General features: G+C 38.8%; 1 protein-coding gene across 14 annotated transcripts in view; it reads right to left on the minus strand.

Moving 5' to 3' along the window:
* MICAL2 (microtubule associated monooxygenase, calponin and LIM domain containing 2) overlaps positions 1 to 19,706 on the minus strand; it is a 255,023-nt gene that overhangs the window by 219,058 nt on the left and 16,259 nt on the right. For 9 of the 14 annotated variants that reach the window (XM_073658278.1, XM_073658281.1, XM_073658280.1 and 6 more), the window contains exon 1: positions 19,491 to 19,685. The exons of 1 other annotated variant lie outside the window; for it this stretch is intronic. The gene's annotated coding sequence lies outside the window, so the exon portion shown is untranslated. Of the gene's footprint in view, positions 1 to 724; positions 839 to 19,490; positions 19,686 to 19,706 lie in introns of those variants that run through there. 4 more of the 14 variants (XM_073658284.1, XM_073658282.1, XM_073658283.1 and 1 more) reach the window with 2 other exon arrangements.

Below are 19,706 nucleotides of genomic sequence, written 5' to 3' on the forward strand. Positions count from 1 at the left end.
CAGCTTCTGGATATAAGCAACAATATTTCTATTCTCTGACAGCAAGCAGATATTTCTGTGGCAAGGAACTGAAAGCCAAAATATATTAAAAATTCCAGAACTTTCATTATATCATGGTTAGAGAGATTGTCCCATCTGGGACATTAATTTCATATCTATAGGACTTGCTAGACGCGGGTCCTACCTTTGGGATCAGCAAGGACGGGGCACAGACGCACACTGTCAGGAATGGACAGCGCAGCTCTCTCCATACATTTTTATGGGAATAAAGAGAGACACATATGCACGGCCATATCACATCAGGGCCCCATCCTTACTAAACATGCAGATCCCAGAAGTAGGACGCCCATCTATTAGAAATATATGGCATATCCTACTGATCACAGTAGGATCACCCCTTTACGTTTCATTTTCCTAATAGAGTGTGCAGAGCAGCCCCAAAGTGAACCTACACTTGTACTTTAAAAACGATTAAGCCTCTGTATACTGCACACTCAGCCCAACAGGCCGACATCGCCCACGTTTCTTTATGATGAAAGGAACATTTCAGTAAATGGCCGTATAATCCACGTTTCATCTCCGTCAATGTTTGAGGCTCAGAGCCAATTACGGTCTGGAAGAAGACGAGTCTGTCATTTCATTGCCATAAACCAGAATGCGATAAATAATAATACACAAAATCCTGTCCGACAGCCGCCTCCCGCCGCAAAAAATCCCATCTTACCTCTGACTAATAGGGTAAACAGCTCGGGAGCTTTCTTATTATATAGGGACAGGCAGGCACAGCAACATCGTCCTCCATTCTTAATATTTACCTGCTCAGGTCTAAAGTTCCTTCCTTGCTTCCAACACTCAGTCTAGTACTAGAGATAAGGTAGAGATATCCCTAGTGTTACAAAATGTGCAATGTGCATTCTCCTGAGGGACTGATCAAAAAACCGTGGGACAATGGGGAAGATGAACTATTCTAGACCATCCTAAATTTTGGCAAAAAAACCCCAAAACCTCCTCCTAAGTGTAGGTGCAAAAAGTAAGCTTGCCAGGAAGAGGTGTTAAGTTTAGGCCTAATGTCTTAAGATGTGTCAAATTTTTCAAGAGTCACTGTGATAAATTTGGTACATTTTAATAGCGACTAGTCTAAATGTGCACTGTCTGAATATCGCACAGGATTAGCAAATCTGCTGCAATGTGTTCACTCAGCAAATCCTGACAACTGCATCACAAGGGAAATCTAAACCTGCAAATACAATATGTATCATAGGAGATGGAAGGAGATCTTTTCTATTATTGCTGAATAATGCAGCATGCTGCTATGCGAGTAGGGAAAGAAAAGTGATTACTGCTCCTATTTGGTTCACAAATCTGGTTATCTACATGAATATAACTGCTATAATACTGCCCCTATGTACAAGAATATAATTACTATAATACTGCCCCTTATGTACAGGAATATAACTATTATAATACTGCTCCTATGTACAAGAATATAACTACTATAATACTGCCGCTATGTACAAGAATATAACTACTATAATACTGCTACTACGTACAAGAATATAACTACTATAATACTGCTCCTATGTACAAGAATATAACTACTATAATACTGCTCCTATGTACAAGAATATAACTACTATAATACTGCTCCCTATGTACAAGAATATAACTACTATAATACTGTTCCCTAAGTACAAGAATATAACTACTATAATACTGCCCTCTATGTACAAGAATATAACTACTATAATACTGCTCCTATGTACAAGAATATAACTACTATAATACTGCTCCCTATGTACAAGAATATAACTACTATAATACTGCGCCTATGTACAAGAATATAACTACTATAATACTGCGCCTATGTACAAGAATATAACTACTATAATACTGCCCCTATGTACAAGAATATAACTACTATAATACTGCGCCTATGTACAAGAATATAACTACTATAATACTGCTCCTATGTATAAGAATATAACTACTATAATACTACCCTCTATGTACAATAATATAACTACTGTAATACTGCCCTCTATGTACAAGAATATAACTACTATAATACTGCTCCTATGTACAAGAATATAACTACTATAATACTGCCCCCTATGTACAAGAATATAACTACTATAATACTGCCCCTATGTACAAGAACATTACTATAATACTGCTCCTATGTACAAGAATATAACTACTATAATACTGCCCCTATGTACAAGAATATAACTATTATAATACTGCTCCTATGTACAAGAATATAACTACTATAATACTGCTCCCTATGTACAAGAATATAACTACTATAATACTGCCCCTATGTACAAGAATATAACTACTATAATACTGCTCCTATGTACAAGAATATAACTACTATAATACTGCCCCCTATGTACAAGAATATAACTACTATAATACTGCCCCTATGTACAAGAACATAACTACTATAATACTGCTCCTATGTACAAGAATATAACTACTATAATACTGCCCCTATGTACAAGAATATAACTATTATAATACTGCTCCTATGTACAAGAATATAACTACTATAATACTGCTCCCTATGTACAAGAATATAACTACTATAATACTGCCCCTATGTACAAGAATATAACTACTATAATACTGCTCCTCTGTACAAGAATATAACTACTATAATACTGCTCCTATGTACAAGAATATAACTACTATAATACTGCTCCTATGTACAAGAATATAACTACTATAATACTGCTCCCTATGTACAAGAATATAACTACTATAATACTGCCCCTGTGTACAAGAATATAACTACTTTAATACTGCTCCCTATGTACAAGAATATAACTACTATAATACTGCCCCTATGTACAAGAATATAACTACTATAATACTGCCCCTATATACAAGAATATAACTACTATAATACTGCCCCCTATGTACAAGAATATAACTACTATAATACTGCCCCCTATGTACAAGAATATAACTACTATAATACTGCCTACAATGTACAAAAATATAACTACTATAATATTGCCCCCTATGTACAAGAATATAACTACTATAATACTGCCCCTATGTACAAGAATATAACTACTATAATACTGCCCGTATGTACAAGAATATAACTACTATAATACTGCCCCCTATGTACAAGAATATAACTACTATAATACTGCCCCCTATGTACAAGAATATAACTACTATAATACTGCCCCTTATGTACAAGACTATAATTACTATAATACTGCTCCCTATGTACAAGAATATAACTACTATAATACTGCCCCTATGTACAAGAATATAACTACTATAATACTGCCCCTATGTACAAGAATATAACTATTATAATACTGCTCCTATGTACAAGAATATAACTGCTATAATACTGCCCCCTATGTACAAGAATATAACTACTATAATACTGCTCCTATGTACAGGAATATAACTACTATAATACTGCCCCGTATGTACAAGAATATAACTACTATAATACTGCCCCTTATGTACAAGACTATAATTACTATAATACTGCTCCCTATGTACAAGAATATAACTACTATAATACTGCCCCTATGTACAAGAATATAACTACTATAATACTGCCCCTATGTACAAGAATATAACTATTATAATACTGCTCCTATGTACAAGAATATAACTGCTATAATACTGCCCCCTATGTACAAGAATATAACTACTATAATACTGCTCCTATGTACAGGAATATAACTACTATAATACTGCCCCGTATGTACAAGAATATAACTACTATAATACTGCCCCCTATGTATAAGAATATAACTACTATGATACTACTCACGCCTCCTGTAAGTATGGAGCTGCACAGGTGCAGAGTTGTAATATATGATGTTTTATCTATTATTACACGGATTCATGTTCAGCGTTTCTGTTCTTACACTATATAACATATATCGTGGTTGTGTTGCAGATGTGGCACAGACAGGCTGAGCTGAGAATTGCAGGGCGTCAATGCTTTGTGGTGGACGTGTCCCATCCTGTGAGGTCAGTGGCGGCTGAAGGGAACCGTCCTCAGTTACTAAATGCCAGAACAGCTACTATAAAAATATCAGTCAGGTCCTAGGGGTCAGAGTGGGGAAAAAAAACAAAAATGTTCCCAATTCAATGCTAATCAGATATATTACTGAACCAACAGAAGGACTTAAAGGGGAACTCCATCCAATTCTAACGATTATGATTAGCATTTTCTCTTGCATTTACCCCCTTATGTTTATATATTGTACTTGGGAAGAGGCTGAATGTAGAAAAGGTGAATGCAATCTATTGTTCCTTGTTATCAGCCAATGCCATTTTTTATTGATGTATTAATATAGAAATGAAAAGTTTACATTTCGTGCCCCATTAAGACACCATAAATAACATGAATATCAGGATACAACGTGTCAATCCATTTTTGGTGGTGTGGGCGCTGACGCCGGGTAATGAGCAGCAGATACATGTGGCGTGACGTTATACCGCACTTCCTGTGCACATGGGCTATAAAAACAAGTGCAGTCATTTATTAATATCCCAGTGAGCAGCAGTCAGCGAATGTAACGAGCCCTGCTATCCACTGTAACGAGGACGGATGAGTCTGTGGGAGGTTAACAGCGAATTCTGGATGAATAAGACAATATTAATGGGAACAATTAGCTGCAGAAAAGTTCTGCCTAATCCCTAAATGTAGACAGTCCTCACCACATCATCCATCTGCGGCCTGCCGTGGCCTTATAAGTCTTACTTTATTATTGTTAACCCTACGTTTAAGAAGTTGTACTGAGCAACCCTTTCTGTGTGCAGATTTGGAGTGACTGTGCTGATTTCCATTTGATTAGTCAGCAAAGATCAGTAATGTGGGGAGACTGCTGCTCTTAAAGGGATTGGTGGGGGTGGTGAGACCACTGGGACCCACTGACTTCGGGCTCTGAAATGCCCAGTCGGTATGGTGTTTTGGCAACATTCAGCTAGCTCTAGCAGTCCCATAGAGAAAGGATGAAAATAACTCTTTAAAGGGGTGTTCCCAAGTTTGGAAGTAATCCACGGGATAGGGGACAACTTTCCGATTGCTGGGGGTCTGACCGCCGTGGCCTCCAGAGAATCGGGGGTCTGACGAGCCCCAGCTAAATGGAGCGGTGTTCGTTCATGAGCATTCATTCCCATGGCAATGCCGAAGATCAGCCAAACGCAGGGCTCGGCAATCTCTGGAGCTCAATGTAGCGGTAGTGATCATTATCGACCAGTGCTCCATTTAGCCAGGGCGCTTCAGAGATCTGGTTCTCAGGATCACTGGGGGCCATGGGGATCAGACCACCAGGATTCAGCTCGTCAGTTTTTAATCACGTGATGTCATAGACCTAATGGAAAACAAAAATTATCTGGGTAGAAAGGCAAAATGAGCAATTGTAAGTACACAGTGCTGTATAATACGATGACTGCACTATATTAAAAGAATAAAAACTTGGATGGGAGGAGGTGGAGTGCTTCTTTATGAACACAGCGTTAAGGATAACACATCAAAGTCTTTGAAAATGTCTTGAGCCCTAAGGTACCAGTGACTTTGCACTCGGTCCGTTCTATAGTGTTGTCCATCTGAATCCTCGAAAAATGGGGTCCTTTCGGGACCATTGAGGGATCCATAGACTACAATGAGACAGAGGGTTCAAATGAAATCCGTTTGCACTTTTTTTAGTAGATAATAGACTACTTTCCTGTATCCAACTGAAAAGGAAAATAAATCAGGAAAAAAGGGCTACAGCTTCTTATTGATTACAGGAGGGGTCGCATGAGACGGCGCGTCACCACAGGAGACAGGGGTGCAATAAGACCGGGACGGAAACCCTGCTAGAATGGTAAAATATGGCAGAAGAGTTGAGTATCATGCTTCATGTTTATTAATTTTCATCTTTTTAGGTCCTTTTTTTATTATTGTGGATTTTGCAAGTAATCCGCAGAAAAAACTGCAAAAAAACTGATTTTGACTTTTTCATTGAACTCGATCTAAGACCATTGAAATGCAGCGGGGAAAAAAAAAAACAAAGCGCAATAAGTTTCTGCAGTGTGGATAAGACTTTTAAATTCCCAACCACTTTTGCTACTTGTGGATTTTTCACATCAAAATCCTGATGGAAAAACTGCAGCATTTCGGATACATGTGAACACGGCTAAATGTTACACTTTGCTTTCTCGTTTTGAGAAGCATAAGTCGCGGCTTCTTATTTTACTTCCTGTTCCTTAGACAGTGACAACATATTTCCGGAGAGCTGAGCACAGATTGTTATCACCTTGCACCACAAAAATACGAGAGAACCTACCATTACAACACAAAAAAGAAGCGATACTATGCATAGATACAAATAAAAAAGTATAAAAACAAGAAAAGCGATGATGTGCATGGATACAAATAAAAGAGTAAAAAAAAGAGAAGCAGTAATGTGCATGGATACAAATAAAAGAGCATATTTAAAAAACAAGGAAAGCGGTACTGTGCATGGATACAAATAAAAGAGTATAAAAAAAAGATAAGTGATACTATGCATATATACAAATAAAAGAGCATAAAACAAGAAAAACGATGATGTGCATAGATACAAATAAAAGAGCATAAAAAAACAAGGAAAGCGGTAATGTGCATGGATACAAATAAAAGAGCATAAAAAAAACAAGGAAAGCGGTAATGTGCATGGATACAAATAAAAGAGCATAAAAAAAACAAGGAAAGCGGTAATGTGCATGGATACAAATAAAAGAGCATAAAAAAAACAAGGAAAGCGGTAATGTGCATGGATACAAATAAAAGAGCATAAAAAAAAGGAAAGCGGTAATGTGCATGGATACAAATAAAAGAGCATAAAAAAAACAAGGAAAGTGGTAATGTGCATGGATACAAATGAAAGAGCATAAAAAAAAGGAAAGCGGTAATGTGCATGGATACAAATAAAAGAGCATAAAAAAAAGGAAAGCGGTAATGTGCATGGATACAAATAAAAGAGCATAAAAAAACAGGGAAAGCGGTAATGTGCATGGATACAAATAAAAGAGCATAAAAAAACAGGGAAAGCGGTAATGTGCATGGATACAAATAAAAGAGCATAAAAAAAGGAAAGCGGTAATGTGCATGGATACAAATAAAAGAGCATAAAAAAAACAAAGAAAGCGGTAATGTGCATGGATACAAATAAAAGAGCATAAAAAAAGGAAAGCGGTAATGTGCATGGATACAAATAAAAGAGCATAAAAAAAAAGGAAAGCGGTAATGTGCATGGATACAAATAAAAGAGCATAAAAAAAAGGAAAGCGGTAATGTGCATGGATACAAATAAAAGAGCATAAAAAAAACAAGGAAAGCGGTAATGTGCATGGATACAAATGAAAGATCATAAAAAAAACAAGGAAAGTGGTAATGTGCATGGATACAAATAAAAGAGCATAAAAAAAAGGAAAGCGGTAATGTGCATGGATACAAATAAAAGAGCATAAAAAAACAGGGAAAGCGGTAATGTGCATGGATACAAATAAAAGAGCATAAAAAAACAGGGAAAGCGGTAATGTGCATGGATACAAATAAAAGAGCATAAAAAAAGGAAAGCGGTAATGTGCATGGATACAAATAAAAGAGCATAAAAAAAACAAAGAAAGCGGTAATGTGCATGGATACAAATAAAAGAGCATAAAAAAAGGAAAGCGGTAATGTGCATGGATACAAATAAAAGAGCATAAAAAAAAAAGGAAAGCGGTAATGTGCATGGATACAAATAAAAGAGCATAAAAAAAAGGAAAGCGGTAATGTGCATGGATACAAATAAAAGAGCATAAAAAAACAGGGAAAGCGGTAATGTGCATGGATACAAATAAAAGAGCATAAAAAAACAGGGAAAGCGGTAATGTGCATGGATACAAATAAAAGAGCATAAAAAAAAGGAAAGCGGTAATGTGCATGGATACAAATAAAAGAGCATAAAAAAAACAAAGAAAGCGGTAATGTGCATGGATACAAATAAAAGAGCATAAAAAAAGGAAAGCGGTAATGTGCATGGATACAAATGAAAGAGCATAAAAAAAACAAGGAAAGCGGTAATGTGCATGGATACAAATAAAAGAGCATAAAAAAAAGGAAAGCGGTAATGTGCATGGATACAAATAAAAGAGCATATTTAAAAAACAATGAAAGCGATAATGTGCACAGATACAAATAACAGGTACGAAGAACTACACAGATCATATAAAAGAAGAGAAGTGATACTGAGCAATATGGGAAAGTCTGACTTGTCTCAGTGATATCTGTACTAAGCCTTTGTGGCTGACGCAGCAACGTTCACCTGAATCAGCAGCAGATAACTGTGTCGTTCTGAATCATCTGAAGACAGAGAGATCCCAGCAAGGAAACGCGAGTCCCTCCACGCAGATTACGTGTCCTATCATCCCCTCATCACACATGTATGAATATCCGTGAGTCACTCTCTACCATGACACAAAGTCTACAGAAAGTCTCTGTCGTTATCACACTTATGGCAGGTGACACTCACTAGAAACTTCACAATCACAAAAACAGCGCTATGACTTCATACGGGTTAGCAGAGGGCACGTGATGGCGCTGACGCACTTATATACCGTGTCGTCAACTTCTCCGGGATTATACAATTTACTCAGAGTTTTTCAAAGTTTTTCATTTTATTTTGTCCTTCACAACCAGATGTTACAATAAATAAGATTTAGACAAAGATTTGTTTCCAAAACTTCATCAACTTCTCAGTGGTTTCTGAAAAAAATTCAAATTTGTTTGCGCTAAAATTTGTCACTTTTTTCAGTAACATATCTCACATAAATAGTAAATTTCCATCATTATATTTTGGTTTGCGGCATTTTTGAGGGTTTGACTTTCTTTGTGTTGCTTTAGGGTTGTCCACCCACCATTAACTAAAATATTAATCTTAAAAGCCCAAACATATGAAAACGTGTTACATAAAAATCTAAAAGACAGATTCTTTCAAGCGTTTTCAGAGTTTTTCCAGAACGGGCCTGCTCAGAAAATGCTTAAAAAAAAATGTGTGAACATACCCTTAGGGTGAGCACACAAGTTCAGGATTTTGATGCAGGTGTTGAAAGTAAAAAGAGGAATGGATTAAAAAAAAGAGAAGTAGCTGTCCTATATTTTCTTTAGTGTTAGGCTAGGGTCATATGAGCATATAGTCTCTCATCCAAGAGAATCGGGTTGATTATGCAAATGTGATCATAGGGTGATCCGATTCTCTTGGATAATGAGAAGATGGAGAAAAATTTTTTTCCATCTCCTCCATTCTGGGAGGCTGCGGAAATCAGACTGCACTCAGATGTCATCCAAGTGCGGTCCGATGTTTTCCACGGACTCATTGACTTGCATGGCCGAGTGCGATCCAAATATCGTATCAAACTCGGGCATGCAGCGATTTTTTCCTCGGGCCAGCTTGACATTGCCTAAGAAAACCTGAACAAACGGACCCTCATGTACAGTTGAAACCAGAAGTTTCCATTCACTATATAAAAATACACATATGCATGTTTTTCTCAATATCTGACATGAAATCAGGATAAACCTTTCCCGTTTTAGGTCAATTAGGATTATCATCATTTTTAATATTTGCCAAATGCCAGAATAATGAGAGAGAATGTTTTAAGGCATTTTTATTACTTACTGCAAAGTCAAAAGTTTACATACATTTTATTAGTATTTGGCACCATGGCCCTTAAACTGAATGACTTGGGTGAAACATTTGGGATATCCTTCCACAAGCTTCTCACAATAGTTGGTCGGAATTTGGGCCCATTCCGCCTGACAAAACTGGTGTAACTGATCCAGGTTTGTAGGTCGCCTTGCTCGGCGCTCGCAGCCTTTTCAGCTTTACCCATAAATTTTCAATAGGATTGAAACCAGGGCTTTGTGATGGCCACTCCAAAACATTGACTTTGTTATCTTTAAGCCACTTTGCTACCATTTTGGTAGTATGCTTTGGGTCATTGTCCATTTGTCCAAGCTTTAACTTCCTGGCTGATGTCTTGAGATGTTGCTTCAGTATTTCCACATAATCTTCTTTTCTCATGATGCCATCTATTTTGTGAAGTGCATCAGTCCCTCCTGCAGCAAAACAACCCGACAACATGATGCTGCCACAACAGTATTTCACAGTTGGGATGGTGTTCTTAGGCTTTCAAGCTTCTCCCTTTTCAATTTTAGTTTCATCAGACCACAGGACATGTCTCCAAAAATTAAGGTCTTTGTTCCTGTGTGCATTTGCAAACATTAATCTGGCTTTTTTATGTTTCTTTTGGAGTATTGGCTTCTTCCTGGCAGAGTGGCCTTTCAGCCCATGTTGATACAGTACTCGTTTCACTGTGGATATTGACACAATCTTACCAGCTTCCGCCATCATCTTCACAAGGTCTTTTGCTTTTGTCCTTGGATTTATATGCACATGTTGGACCAAAGCACGTTCATCTCTGGGACACAGAACTCGTCTCCTTCCTGAGCGGCATAATGGCTGGACATTCCCATCTTGTTTGCACTTGCGTATAATTGTTTGTACAGATGAACAAGGCACCTTCAGGTATCTTGAAATTGTACCCAAGGATGAGCCAGACTTGTGCAAGTCCACAATTCTCTTCCTAATATCTTGGCTGATTTCTTTAGACTTTCCCATGATGCTACACAAAGAAGCAGTGTGTTTCAGGTGTGCATTAAAATACATCCACAGATGTGTCTCTAATTAACTCAGATGTTGCCACAAAACCTATCAGAAGCTTCCAAACACATGACATCATCATATGGGCAGTCCAGAATTGTTTAAAGACATAGTAATCTTAGCGTATGTAAACTTTTGTCTTTGCAGTAAGTAATAAAAATGCCTTAAAACATTCTCTCTCTCATTATTCTGCCATTTGGCAAATATTAAAAATGATGGAAATCCTAATTGACCTAAAGGTTTATTCTGATTTCATGTCAGATATTGAAAAAAACATGCAGATGTGTCTTTTTATATAGTGTATGTAAACTTCTGGTTTCAACTGTATATCATATCTACATTAAGCAGCCATAAACATTCACTTTTTCGTGGAGCATCCATACATATCCCATGTGTGGAAAGCCGGCATGGCCAATCAATTCTACAAGGACTAAATTTCGGACACTAAAACTTGGGGCGCACCCCATAATATCCTGTGTATATAGAGCAGACTTAATCCAATCAATTTGTCATGGTATGTACATACGTATTAAATCCCTAGAAAGCAGATACGACCAGCAGAGTACATCTATGAAGAGAGTATTAAATGGCACATTATAGGGTCACAAGATACAACATTGTTTCGCTCGCAGAACATAGGGGTATTATGGAGGGAAATTCTTGAGATTACTTTGAAACAAAACACACAGGGTAAAGAACTGTGTCGTATGAACAAAAAACCTTTCCCAAGAGGCCTGTAAGTGAAAGTGGAGGTTGTTATGCTGCTGTCCAACCAGAAAATTTGTTGAAAAGCGGAATCAGAGCATATGTCATTCTACACTGCTCAAAAAAATAAAGGCAACACTTAAACAACAGAATATAACTCCAAGTAAATCAAACTTCTGTGAAATCAAACTGTCCACTTAGGAAGCAACACTGACAATCAATTTCACATGCTGTTGTGCAAATGTAATAGGCAATAGATGGAAATTATTGGCAATTATCAAGACACCCTCAATAAAGGAGTGGTTCTGCAGGTGGGGATCACAGACCACATCTCAGTACCAATGCTTTCTGGCTGATGTTTTGGTCACTTTTGAATGTTGGTTGTGCTTTCACACTCGTGGTAGCATGAGACGGACTCTACAACCCACAGAAGTTGCTCAGGTAGTGTAGCTCATCCAGGATGGCACATCAATGCGAGCTGTGGCAAGAAGGTTTGCTGTGTCTGTCAGCGTAGTGTCCAGAGGTTGGAGGCGCTACCAGGAGACAGGCCAGTACACCAGGAGACATGGAGGGGGCCGTAGGAGGGCAACAACCCAGCAGCAGGACCGCTACCTCCGCCTTTGTGCAAGGAGGAACAGGAGGAACACTGCCAGAGCCCTGCAAAATGACCTCCGCAGGCAACAAATGTGCATGTGTCTGTACAAACGGTTAGAAACCGACTCCATGAGGGTGGTATGAGGGCACGACATCCACAAATGGGGGTTGTGCTCACAGCCCAACACCGTGCAGGATGCTTGGCATTTGCCACAGAACACCAGGATTGGCAAAGTCGCCATTGGCGCCCTGTGCTCTTCACAGATGAAAGCAGGTTCACACTGAGCACATCTGACAGACGTGACAGAGTCTGGAGACGCCGTGGAGAGCGATCTGCTGCCTGCAACATCCTTCAGCATGACCGGCTTGGCAGTGGGTCAGTAATGGTGTGGGGTGGCATTCCTTTGGAGGGCCGCACAGCCCTCCATGTGCTCGCCAGAGGTAGCCTGACTGCCATTAGGTACGGAGATGAGATCCTCAGACCCCTTGTGAGACCATATGCTGGTGCGGTTGGCCCTGGGTTCCTTCAAATGCAGGACAATGCCAGACCTCATGTGGCTGGAGTGTGTCAGCAGTTCCTGGAAGATGAAGGCATTGAAGCTATGGACTGGCCCACCCGTACCCCAGACCTGAATCCGATTGAGCACATCTGGGACATCATGTCTCGCTCCATCCACCAACATCACGTTGCACCACAGACTGTCCAGGAGTTGGCGGATGCTTTAGTCCAGGTCTGGGAGGAGATCCCACAGGAGACCATCCGCAACCTCATCAGGAGCATGCCCAGGCGTTGTAGGGAGGTCATACAGGCACGTGGAGGCCACACACAATACTGAGCCTCATTTTGACTTGTTTTAAGGACATTACATCAAAGTTGGATCAGCCTGTAGTGTGTTTTTCCACTTTAATTTTGGGGGTGACTCCAAATCCAGGCCTCCATTGGTTAATAAATTTGATTTCCAATGATGATTTTTGTGTGATTTTGTTGTCAGCACATTCAACTTTGTACAGAACAAAGTATTCAATGAGAATATTTCATTCATTCAGATCTAGGATGTGTTATTTCAGTGTTCCCTTTATTTTTTTCAACAGTGTATATAAGTAGAATTGCCATGCAGGAGTCTTGAAAAGCTGAGTAACAACTCCTGAGAGTTGCAACGGTGGCCATTTCATGGACTGCACGACGGAAGTCTAAGGCTATGTTCACACCAAGTTTTTTGAGGCAGACAAATTTGATGAGTAGGTTTGTTCACACAACGTCTTTTTCAGGAAGACTCCACCTGAAAAAGCGCTAATGAAACGCTCAAATGAATGAACATATCATGTCTATGTAAAAATGACTCGCTGTTCATACATTAAGTCTTTTGAGCGTCTTTTAAGCAAAGACGCCAACCGATTAAAAGAAGGCACCCAACCGTTCTTCTGCAATCTCCCACTCTGAAGATGTTCTATACTTTACAACACAAGACAATGGAAAGGCAAAAAAGACACAAGGAAGACACCCAGGTGTCTTCTTGAGCATTTATCTTGAAAAACATATCTTCATTGTTAAACAGAGTTAAAAAAAGTTGTACACAAAACCCCAGTAAAAAAGACACCCCCAAAACACTGGGAGAATACTCAAAAAAACAGTCAGTGGCCAAAATTGTTGAAATAAGTGCTCAAGAAATGACCCAAAAGAAGAAAAAGATGTCTCAAGCTCATACCCTAAAAAGTTTTGGAAGAGTTTATTTCCTAACGTGTTTTCTTGTGGGTTTTTGATTTGTCAGTGCCCAGTTTGGAGCGGATTCCATTAGGAATCCAACAATCTCTGTGTGAATAATGGCACAAGACCTATGGTTAGGTTCACACAGAGTATTTTGAAGATAATTTTGGAGCTGATACATTCCAAGATCCTCCTCAATAAATACTGAAAAAACGCTCTTCCAATTAATTTCTATGGGAAATCCACACTGCTGAGCACATTAAGAGTTTTTGTAGCATTTTCTTTCTTTTCTTCTTTAAAAAGTTCCTGGTGTAAAAAAAAGTGCATGTCACTTCTTTGAAGCGGATCATGCACTCCAAACCAGCACTATCAAATCAAAAGGCTGCATAAAACTTTTCAGACAAAAAGTTAAAAAAAAAAAATTCTTAAAAAAAGGAGTTTCTACTTGGAAAAACTCTGCTGACCCGTGGGTTCCTGCAGCGGATTTGTACTATGAACTGCCGTGGATCCGCACAATTCATTGGGGCTAATCCACATGCCAGAAAGTGTGCGCTGAAATGTTTTTTAAATCCGCAGGGAGAAATTTCAAGCTTTCTGATAACCACCATGGATTACCCATTTGAAAACAATCAGAGGCAGTCTATGGGGCTTCACAAACGGATTTCATTGCAGAATACGAGCAAATGAGTACGAGTGAAAAATATTCCGTGTAAACATACCCTAATGGTGACTCAAAGTCCTGTTTTATGCCTTTATTAAAGTCATAAAAGTTTTTGCTCACTTTGCACAACTCCGTCAGGATCATTTTGCAGCGGGTAATTCATTGGGTTATTATTAACTTGTTACTCTGTAATGTCAGAGCGGACAGATGTGAATGTCACACACTTCCCAGCAGAGCTGTTTCCCCATATGGAAGATATACAGCACCGAGCAATGTGCGACCCCCGAAAGCCGAGGACGTTATACAAGGAAATCTCCAGGGAGGAAATTACTCATAGCGATACCAATAAACATGAGGAGTTGTTCAACAGAACTGTCACTCAATGAGATCAGAGAAATCACTCAATTATTAGAGAGCAGTCGCTCAGTGACATCACAGCTGTCAAACAATGACATCACAACAGTCCATCAAAGAGATCAGAGAGGACTCTCAATAAGATCACGGCAATCACTGAATGACATCATCGCAATAGCTCAATGACATCATCACAATAGCTCAATGACATCATCGCAATAGCTCAATGACATAACAATTGTTTAATGAGATCAAAGCAGTCACTTGATAACATCTCAGCAATCACTTAGAGATTAGAGAATTCATTCACCGAGAAGAGAGCAATCATTCAATGAGATCAGAGCAGTCACTCAATGACATCACAGAAGTGAATGAGATCACAACAGTCCATCGAAGGAGATCAGAGAAGACCCTCAACAAGAAGAGATCCGTCATTCTTTGACATCAAAACTGTCACTCAATAAGATCACAGCAGTCATTCAATAAGATCAGAGAATTAATTCAATGAGATCAAATCAGTCACTTAGTGACATCTCAGCAGTTATTGAATGAGACTATATCAGTTGTTTGCAGACATCACAGTGGTTGATCAATGACATCACTTCAGTCACTCCATAATATCGGAGCAGCACTCAATGAGATCAGAGCAGGTTCTCATTGATCTCACCACAAACAACCAATGAGATCAGAGTGATCACATAATGACATTAGATCAGTTACTCAATGGCACTACATCTGTTTCCTAATGACATCACACCAGTCAATCAACGACATCACAGCAGTCAGGCAATAAGATCAGAGCATTCTCCCAATAAGAAGTCACTGAGTTAGAACAGGATAGAGCAATCATTCACTGAGATCACAGCAGTCCCTTAGGGTAAATGCAAACTTAAAAGTTTTGCTCCGAATTTTCTGCAGCAAATCAGCACTGAAAACTGCATCAACAAATGCACTAAAATTTCTGTTTGTTACATTTTGATTTTGTTCCATATTTCATTCCATGCATTGCAAAGGGTGAAATTCACAATGAAAGAATTGACATGCTGCGGATTTCAGAATCTGCACCCCAAATAAACAATTTACTTGTGGAAAGGTTCCACAACTTATAGATGAGGTTTTTGACATTTTATTGAGTACAGCTTCACACATAATATGTATATGAGGCTGCTGAATTCAGCTCATGAAGATCCGCTAACAGGTCCAGAGATTGAGGTCCATGCTATGAATGTTGGTTGTGTGAGACCACCCTTACGTTGTAATAGTGTGGATGTAATGAATGCAAATCCATGTGGAAAATCCACACCAAATAGTAACTGTGCGCATTCACCCATAGGGCTTGCGCAAGTGACTGTATAAGGCCATGTTCACACGTTCAGTATTTGGTCAGTATTTTACATCAGTATTTGTGAACCAGGAGTGGGTGACAAATACAGAAGTGGTGACGTGTTTCTATTATACTTTTCCTCTGATTGTTCCACTCCTGATTTTGGGTTACAAATACTGATGTAAAATACTGACCAAATACTCAATGTGTGAACGTGGCCTTACTCAGATGAGTGTTATCCATGGTTTTGACGAATAGCACTCGTCCCCATGTTATTTTATGGGGCTGTGCATGTCTGACCGAGTCGATCCAAAGGAAAAAAAAAATTGCAGCATGCACGATTTGCCTCTGAGAACCGAATAGCACTCGCCCAATCAACTCTATTGGTCCGTGGAGAAAAAAGGACTGCACTCGGATGACATCTGAGTGGGGTCTGATTTTCACGGACTGACATTATAGAGGAGATGGAGGAACTTTATTTTTCCTCTCCACATCCGGGAAAATGAGGTCTTACTCTGATCATACTCCAATCAGTGTGTGATTAGCATCATCGGACCGATTTTCTCGGATGTGGAGAAAACGGTTGTGTGACCCTAGCTTTAAAGCAGTCAATTATATCAGAGCAGTTCCTCATTGGCATCAAAACAGTCAATCAATAAGATCAGAGCAGTCAGGTGCTTCATCACAGCAATCAATGACATCACATCAGTCAATCAATGACATCACATCAGTCAATCAATGACATCACGGCATTTGCTAAATGACATCACAGCGGTTGTTCAATGAGCTCAAACAGATCTGTGCAACCTGGAGAGTGTTAAATCCACAAATACAATTAATGAATGATTTATCAGGATCTGAATGACACCTGGGAACAAGATCCTACAAACACGGCGGCTGCTGACAAGTACGGGATAGTCTTTCGAGCATGTCTCAGCAGCACGGCTGCAGCTTCAGATCCATTACACTGAATGTAACCCCGAGTCTTCCTTCTTCTGTGATGTAATATCTAGGCTCACATATTAGAGAATTGCATATGTAACAGTTCCCTTTTATAAGCTCTTATCAGGATCTTTCCCTTTACGTACCGGAGTGATCCCATAAGAGACTTGTAGAGATGCAAGGAATTTAAATCCCCCACCGCCATACCCTGCAAATAGGTCAGCACAATACTGCTGCTGCTTATGGCAGTCTGTATTCAGTTCTGTCTATGGAACCGCAGGTAGTGTGGGCTCCAATCTTTATCAGAGAAAATAATACCCATACTATGGACATGAAAACCGAGAAGAAACCTAAAGCCCCAGAGCTTACAATCTAAGTGATGTATATCGCGACCAACAAGGAGTATAAAGTCCTTTTAAATAAAGCTCCAATCACATAGCGTCCCTATATCTGGTATAAATCCCTTTATGAATGCCCCTTGTACCCATCTGTAACAATATATCATATAGAATTAGGATGCAATAATATTTTATATATTATATATATATATTTATTGTAACATAGCTGCTATAACATAAGCTCAGAATACACAATAACATACAACACGAATGCAGCGGGATAAGTGTAGGAATGCTGTGACTTATGTGCCCTAGTGATGACCCTATAGAACAATCTAATATTAAAACACACCTGCTATGACATAGGGTTACAGCGCCTGTAAATATTTTATAATATAACAGATGCACTAATGATGCTGCATATAATCATAGAGCAGCGCTAGAACATGGGTTTAACGTGCAATGATGGCCATACATAACATGCATTTTATATCATAAGGATGGGTTATAATAAAGAGTCTCTACAACATTAATATGATGATCACATAGCTGCTATAACATGGGTTTAATGGCTAATCATGACCATGTATAACATGGCTGTCAATTCATAGGGTTAGAGTGACTTCTAACATAGCTGCTATAACTTAGGCTTATTTATGAAATATATATTTTAGCTTCTATATCAGAGGGTTGGGTTATAATAAAAATATAATCATTTTTATTCTATAGCTGATATAACATGGGTTTAATATGTCATGAGGACCATATATAGCAGCTGCAATATCACAGGCTTACTATGATAACATAGCTGCTATAACATGGGTTATAGCTGTTATAATATAGGTTTAAGGGGTAAAGATTACTATATATGACAGTTGCTATAACAAAGGGATAGAATGAAATGACCTTACACAATGTACACTATAACACAGCTGCTATAACATAGGGTTAAGATGTAATGTTTTTATACAATGTACATTATAACAGCTGCTATAACATAGGGATAGGATGTAATGACCTTATACAATGTACATTATAACACAGCTGCAATAACATAGTGTTAGGAGGATGTAATGACCTCACACAATTTATGCTATAACCTAGCCGCTATAACATAGGGATAGGATGTAATGACCTTATACAATGTACATTATAACATAGCTGCTATAACATGGGGATATGATGTAATGACCTCACACAATGTATTCTATAACCTAGCCGCTATAACATAGGGATAGGATGTAATGACCCTATACAATATACATTATAACACAACTGCTATAACATAAGGTTAGGATGTAATGACCTTACACAATATTCTATAACCTAGCTGCTATAACATAGGGATAAGATGTAATGACCTTATACAATGTACGTTATAACACAGCTGCTATAACATAAGGTTAGGATGTAATGACCTTACACAATGTATTCTAGAACCTAGCTGCTATAACATAGGGATAGGATGTAATGACCTTATACAATGTACATTATAACACAGCTGCTATAACATAGGGTTAGGATGTAATGATCTTATACAATGTATTCTACAACCTAACTGCTATAACATAGGGATAGGATGTAATTATCATATACAATGTACATTATAAAACAGCTGCTATAACATGGGGATAGGATGTCATGACCTTACACAATGTATTCTAGAACCTAGCTGCTATAACATAAGGATAGGATATAATGACCCTATACAATGTACATTATAACACAGTTGCTATAACATAAGGTTAGGATGTAATGACCTTACACAATGTATTCTTTAACCTAGCTGCTATAACATAGGGATAGGATGTAATGATTTTACACAATGTATTCTACAACCTAGCTGCTATAATATAGGGATAGGATGTAGTGACCATATACAATGTATATTATAACACAGCTGCTATAACATGGGGATAGGATGTCATGACCTTACACAATGTATTCTATAACCTAGCTGCTATAACATAAGGATAGGATGTAATGACCCTATACGATGTACATTATAACACAGCTGCTATAACATAGCTGTATGGGAGGTCAGTGCCTCCTGTTGGCTCTGTCACTCGCTGTCACATCCAGGACTTGTCACTAACTGCACAGGAACAGGACAGACAAGCGGAGAGATCCAGAGATCCACAGTCCTTACCATGAGATGAGTGCAGAGCCCCATAAAGAGGGGGCGCAGGAGCCTCAGCAGGGGGTCATAGTGTCAGTGTGGAGGGTACAGATCCAGCAGGCAGGCGGAGGACACGGTGCAGGCAGTCAGTGCAGGCAGTCTGACAGCTCCGCTCACATTGCTGGAGCTCCCGGGACAGAGTGCAGAGGGCGTGTCCTGTCCGGGTGAATGACAGGTCACAGGATC

Source organism: Phyllobates terribilis, unplaced genomic scaffold, assembly GCF_046119375.1.
Source record: "Phyllobates terribilis strain yellow unplaced genomic scaffold, ASM4611937v1 Scaffold_13__5_contigs__length_258822181, whole genome shotgun sequence".
NCBI lineage: Eukaryota > Metazoa > Chordata > Amphibia > Anura > Dendrobatidae > Phyllobates > Phyllobates terribilis.